Below are 7,130 nucleotides of genomic sequence, written 5' to 3'. Positions count from 1 at the left end.
GCCTGTTAGTGTGTTTTAATATGCTATAGAATGTGATTGGCCCCTTTTTTATTATTCAATGTTCTATTTAGGTATGTTTCTGTCCAATCGAAGCAGTCTTGTGGCAAGAATAAAAAGGGTTGTGAAATGGCTTCCATCTTTGAAGATCCTGTCCTATTGTGGATTAGTCACAGCTTCTGTAAAGCCTAAATACAGCTACAGTATAAACACACTAAGGATTTACCTGTAATCTTTCCTGCTAACTCTACTAAGGGTGAAATTCAGCTCCGTCTGACCCAATGGAGAGCTTAGATTAACAATTGCCCAGCAGGAGGACAAAACAGTAAGGAGATTTCAATAGTACCTGAAAAATGGGTGTGCTGGATGATTTTTGTCCCCACAGCTAGAGAATGCAGGGAGGGAGTATACAATGGGGAGGCCCATGGACTGGAGGGGGCTGTGGATATGATGAGGGAGGCCTAGGGACTGGAGGGGGCTGTGAGGATTTCACTAGAGATCCTGAGGAATATGAAGTTCAACAGTTGCTGAAATACTACAAATCGAAAGCCAAACGGGTAATGACTCGCATTATGTTAGTAATTCCATTTATTTCTACTCATTGTTAACATTGTGATACACAGGTGTGACAAAGTGAAATGTTGGGGTTCATATTACCAATATTAAAACTGAAACCTTTTATTTCAGCCATAACAGAGGTGGTAACGAGTGATCAGATAAACAAACCTCAACCTCAGGAGGAAACTGCTTCTGAACCTCTTCCACCGGAGGAGTAAAAACCCTCCCAAACTGACTCTCCCAAAGGAGGAGTGCTCCTGTCCTGTGTGCCGTGACATCTTCAGGGATCCTGTCATCCTGCCATGTGGTCACAGCCTCCTGTCTGCAGGAACATTGGAGAGAGAAGGAAAGAATGTCCTGTTAGTAGGAGATCCAAAAAAGTCCTACGGGATTGGAGTAGCTCTGCAGTCTGCACAGTGAGAAACTCTTCTGTCTGGAGGATGAACAGCTAGCGTGTGGTGTGTCGGAGTTTAAAAAAACACAAGTTCAGACCAATAGAAGAAGCTGCACAGGACCATAAGCTACAATTGGTTAAATATGTTCAATTTAACACTAAAGTTGTTCATATAGATGAACAAAAATACAGTGGTGTAAAGTACTTGAGCAAAAATACTTTAAAGTACAACTTAAGTCATTCTTTGGGGTCTCTGTACTTTACTATTTACATTTTGGATTATTTTCACTAGATTCCTGAGTAAAATAATGTACGTTTTTTACTCCATACATTTTCCCTGACACCCAAAAGTACTAGTTACATTTGGAATACTTAGCAGGCCAGGAAGATGGTCATTCCTTGTCATCCCTACTGCCTTTGATCTGGCGGACTCACTAAACACAAATGCTTAGTTTGTAAATTATGTAGTGTGCCCCTGGCTATCTGTAAATTATTTAAAAAATGTAAAAATAAAAAACAAGAAAATGGTGCTGTCTGATTTGCTGAATATAAAGAATTTGAAATGATTTATACTTTTGATACTTAAGTATATTTTAGCAATTAAATGTATATTTTGATACTTAAGTATATTGAAAACCAAATACTTTTACTCAAGTAAAATTTTACTGGGTGTCTTTCACTTTTCACATCAATGTAAGGATATTGAGTGAGGAGAGAATTCTGTGATCTCTACATACTGTAGATGCATGGGATTACCTGATAATAACTACCATTCCTTTCACTGTCTCCAGAGCACAGGCCCAGCAAACAAAGAGACTAGATTAGGGAGGAGTTTGATAATCTTCACCAGTTTCGACGAGATGAAGAGGAGGCCAGGATAAAAAATAATAATAATCAGGAAGCCAGTGTAGAGAGGCTAGCACTGAAGTAATATGTTCTAATTTTGGGGTTCTAGTCATGATTCCAGCAACTGTATTTATCACTAGCTGAAATGCATTGTGCTTTATCCAGGTAGACGGAGAGTAGAGCATTGCAGTAGTCTAATCTCGAAGTGACAAAAGCATAGATTAGTTTTTCTGCAACATTTTTAGACAAAAAGGTTCAGATTTTTTGCAATGTTATGACAATGGAATGAAGGTGCTCTTGAAATATTTTTTACATTAGTCAAAAGAGAGATCAGGCTAGGCTCCAGAGTAACACCGAGGTCCTTCATTGTTTTATTTGAGTCGACTGTAAAACCATTGAGATACATTTTCAGATCAAACAGAAGATCTCTTTGTTTCTTGGGACCTAGAACTAGCATCTCTGTTTTGTCTGAGTTTAAAAGTACAACATTTGCCACCATCCACTTCCTTATGTCAGAAACACAGCCTTTCAGGGTAGGCAATTTTGGGACTTCATCATGTTTAATCTAAATGTACAGCTGTGTGTCATCTGCATAGCCATCGCTAAGACATAGCATATATACTGAACACAAATGTGGTCCTAAAACAGAACCTTGAGGAACACAAACTTACCATTGATTTTTCAGAGGACAAACCATCCACAGAGGCGAACTGATATCTTTCCGACAGATAAGATCTAAACCAGGCAAGAACTTGTCCGCATAGACAAATTCGGGTTTCCAACCTCTCCAAAAGAATGTGGTGATCAATGGTGTCAAAAACAGGTCTAGGAGCACAAGGAGAGACACAGAGCCTTGGTCTGACACCATTAAAAGGTACTTTACCACCTTCAGCAGTGCGGTCTCAGTACTATGATGGGGTCTAAAGCCAGACTGGAGCGTTTTGTATACATTATTTGTCTTCAGGAAGGCAGTTGCTGAGCAACAGCTTTTCCCAAACATTATCTGACACTGATTTTTTACCTTTATTTTACTAGGCAAGTCAGTTAAGAACAAATTCTTATTTTCAATGACGGCCTAGGAACAGTGGGTTAACTGCCTGTTCAGGGGCAGAACGACAGATTTGTACCTTGTCAGCTCGGGTATTCGAACTTGCAACCTTTCGGTTACTAGTCCAACGCTCTAACCACTAGGCTACCCTGCCGCCCCGATAACTACACACATTCACATACACTTTCACTGAGAGAGTATTTCCATTTATTGGTAATGGTTGTAGTCTCCATCCTCCTTACCAATGTAGGCCTCTGTGCAAAAGTACAGCACCGTTTGTCTCTGGAACCACATTCAAATTATATATCAATTCTCCTGGTCACAAGTATAGATTCTGGCCTTTTAATGCAGAGATAGATTTTTGAATGTACCTTTATTGTACATTAGAAAGCCAGGACCATGTGTGATGCATTGAATGAAAATGAAATGTTTAATGTATAGAACAAAAAAACTAAAACAAGAAAAAAAAGATACATTTGGTCAATAAGACCAATAAAAAATTGAAATATTTACCTAAAGTAAATATGTGGCCTTTATGTACAAATGTAGGCTACATAAATTCTTCATAGGTTACCTTTGAGTAGTCTAATTGCCTAGTCTTTGAGTAATAAGTAATATAATAATAATAAAGTTGTAATATGAATGTTAATAAAATATTCATTGATCAATCCAAACATCTCAGCCTTATTCAACCCTCTCTGTTTGACCTTTTGACCTAGATGAGAGAATATATTTGAGTATTGCCTTTATTATGTTGCTAGCTGTCTTATTTAATAAAGCAGTTGCATTAGTACACTTCCAGGATGGATGGCACACTGAGCGAATATCCGAAGAAGTCGCACCTAGATGCTAAACTAAGGTCAGTTTGGAGATTGTTTGAGACAATGGTTAAAGGTAGCGTTTGGTGAGAGCAAGCTGATCCTAGATCTGAACAGGACAGCCTCTATGCTACTTAAAACTGAGATAGGCTACACCTGCCACAGATGCTGTTCCACGGTTAGTTGAGTACATGGATAAACTGGGTTTCAAAAGAAGGTTATGTATTGTAAACTTTAAATGCCAAAGAAAGTTCTGTTTGTCACGATAAAAGAGACAAGACGCCCGCAACTTGTGTTTCTTTGGGGAAGCGCCACTGCGTTTTTAAGATTTCACTGTTAAATTCGGCACACAGATTGATAAAGAATTGTTGCTCCTCTTCTAGTCAGAAAGCGTATTTGATAATGGTATCTGTGTGTATGATCTGTGCTGTCTGTGTACCCGTCTTACTACAGGCAGCTGCTGAGCTACTGATCCAGGGTCAGATATTGATCTCCTAGCCTACTGATGATATCCTACTGATCCAGGGTCAGATATTGATCTCCTAGCCTACTGATGATATCCTACTGATCCAGGGTCAGATATTGATCTCATAGCCTACTGATGATGTCCTACTGATCCAGGGACAGATATTGATCTCCTAGCCTACTGATGATGTCCTACTGATGGTTAAGTTATAATAATATTTTTGAATGAGATTAGAACATCTGAATAATCAGTGGTTACAGCCATACATCACTTCTGGACTCAATTGCTCGCTTGACTGGATAGTATGTGTGCTAGAGCCCGGCTGGAACAAAATCCTGCACACCTTGTAGCTCTCCAGGGCTGGGTGGGGGGAGGAGGGTAAGGGACAGGGGTAAGTTTTTAAACATAGCCCTAATCTTAACCTTAAACACACTGCAAACCTTATGCCTAACCCGAAGCTTAAATTAAGACCAAAAAGCATATTTTTGTAGCCAATTTTGATTTTGTGGCTGTGGAATCGTATTTTGTGGATATAGAAGCTAGTGGAAACCGTCAATGTGGGATTGATAAAATGCCTGCTCATGTCTGTTTGTGATTGGCCAGATGTCCAGAGGGGGCGGGCTGGTTCACCATCATGAACCAGATCCGCAGGAAACGCACAACCTCAGACAGGAAGTCAACGTCCGTCCACGAAGAGAACAGGATGAGAGAATAAGAGCAGGTGAGAAGAGGACAGGATGAGAGAATAAGAGCAGGTAGATGGGGACAGGATGAGAGAATAAGAGCAGGTGAGAAGAGGACAGGATGAGAGAATAAGAGCAGGTGAGAAGAGGACAGGATGACAGAATAAGAGCAGGTGAGAAGAGGACAGGATGAGAGAATAAGAGCAGGTGAGAAGAGGACAGGATGAGAGAATAAGAGCAGGTGAGAAGTGGACAGGATGAGAGAATAAGAGCAGGTTGAGAAGAGGACAAGATGAGAGAATAAGAGCAGGTGAGAAGTGGACAGGATGAGAGAATAAGAGCAGGTGAGAAGTGGACAGGATGAGAGAATAAGAGCAGGTGAGAAGTGGACAGGATGAGAGAATAAGAGCAGGTGAGAAGTGGACAGGATGAGAGAATAAGAGCAGGTGAGAAGTGGACAGGATGAGAGAATAAGAGCAGGTGAGAAGTGGACAGGATGAGAGAATAAGAGCAGGTGAGAAGTGGACAGGATGAGAGAATAAGAGCAGGTGAGAAGTGGACAGGATGACAGAATAAGAGCAGGTGAGAAGTGGACAGGATGAGAGAATAAGAGCAGGTTGAGAAGAGGACAAGATGAGAGAATAAGAGCAGGTGAGAAGTGGACAGGATGAGAGAATAAGAGCAGGTGAGAAGAGTGTGAGGACCTTGATAAGCAGAATGGGTACTTAGTGCCTATAGTCAAAACTATTTCACTGGAGCTGTAGTGTATCTTAGGATGACTTAATGTGTGATCATTTTTTTTAAATATATTTGTAGTTTTTTAACCTTTATTTTGACAGGGAGATGATGCTGAGAACAAGGTAATATTTCGAGATGAGCCCTGTTTAGCACAACAATACACATCAAAAGAACATATACGCATTAAACTACACATCCATATAGACTCCTTTCTGTGTTGGCAAACATTGCCACAACGAGGCCGATGCCTCAACTGCATTATACTTTCTTTTTTTTTAAACACTAACTTCAACCAGTAAAATGGCTCAGGCTATCTTTTGCTACAGCCTGTCAATGACATATCATTCTAGCTAACATCTGCTGCATCCAAAATAGTTATTTTCAAAGATCACAACCAAATATAATCTTAGCGACTGTTCAAGCAATAATCAAAACATAATTGTAAGCGCATGAGAACCCCAAAAGTTATTTTGTTTAGAAGTAATAAGAACGTAAATCTAGGCTATGTTGAATGGGCGCAGATGGCGATGGCTTCCTTACTGTAGCCAAGAGTTGCGCGCATCTGTGCGCGACGTCAGTGTGTCGTGTACTGGAAAGGGGTCTATACACATTAAAATACACAATACATGAAAAGCAAAAGTATCTGTGGTGTTTGTGTCGTGTCCCAGGTGTTTATACTGACCCAGCAGAGTGTATGTGACATGGGATGGGGTAGTGTTTTTCCAGAGGCTGGGGAGAAGCAGCCAGGTCACACGTGATTCAAGTCAGTATTCGATGTCTGAAGACATCAGGAGGTGACATGGAAACTGGCCACTAGGGGCAACAGGAAGGGCAAGTAGGTTTCGGTTGGCAGATGGCCTTAAGCATCTGCCTCTGGTGCCAAAGGTTGCATCGATATAAAGTTGTTTTAAAGATTTTTGTTTTAAGCCTCATCCCAAACTTTAATACCTAACATTAAGAGTTCTGAGGTAATGCCTGAACTTAAACCTAACCTTAAAAATTAAACACTTTGAAATTTGAGAAACATGGATGAACGTCTAATTTCGATGTGAGACTGTGAGAGCTAGTTGTGGAATCGAGCAGACAGCAGGACTGAGTCTGGCTCACTGTGACCTCACTGCTACTGATGTAATGGAACTGGGTTAGAACACGAAGACACACACACCGTTGTACAAGGCTAAAGGAAAACTCCACCCAAAAGCTATATTTTGGTATTTGTTTCATTAGTCCATTGTGATATAGTCCCAAAACGTTTTGCATGTTGTATGTCAGCAATCAAGTTTTCAAGATATTTAAAAATACAAAAATACAGCCGGTATGATGCGTTTTGCATCCTATGATGCGTTTTGCATCATACCGGCGGTATTTCTGTATTTTTAAAGATATATATCTTGAAAACTTGAATGCTGACATAATGCTCCAACACATTTAAGGGCTTTGCTATAGACATTTTATTTTTAGATCAGGCACACAATAATCTTGTGATATTAAAGCACCTTCACTATACCTTCTGCACATGATCCCCCTGGAATGACTTTGATTAAAAAGTAAGAACATTCCATCTGTCAAACTACTAACAGTG

Source organism: Oncorhynchus kisutch, linkage group LG11 (genome assembly GCF_002021735.2).
Source record: "Oncorhynchus kisutch isolate 150728-3 linkage group LG11, Okis_V2, whole genome shotgun sequence".
NCBI lineage: Eukaryota > Metazoa > Chordata > Actinopteri > Salmoniformes > Salmonidae > Oncorhynchus > Oncorhynchus kisutch.
Note: the sequence above shows the minus strand (reverse complement) of the source record.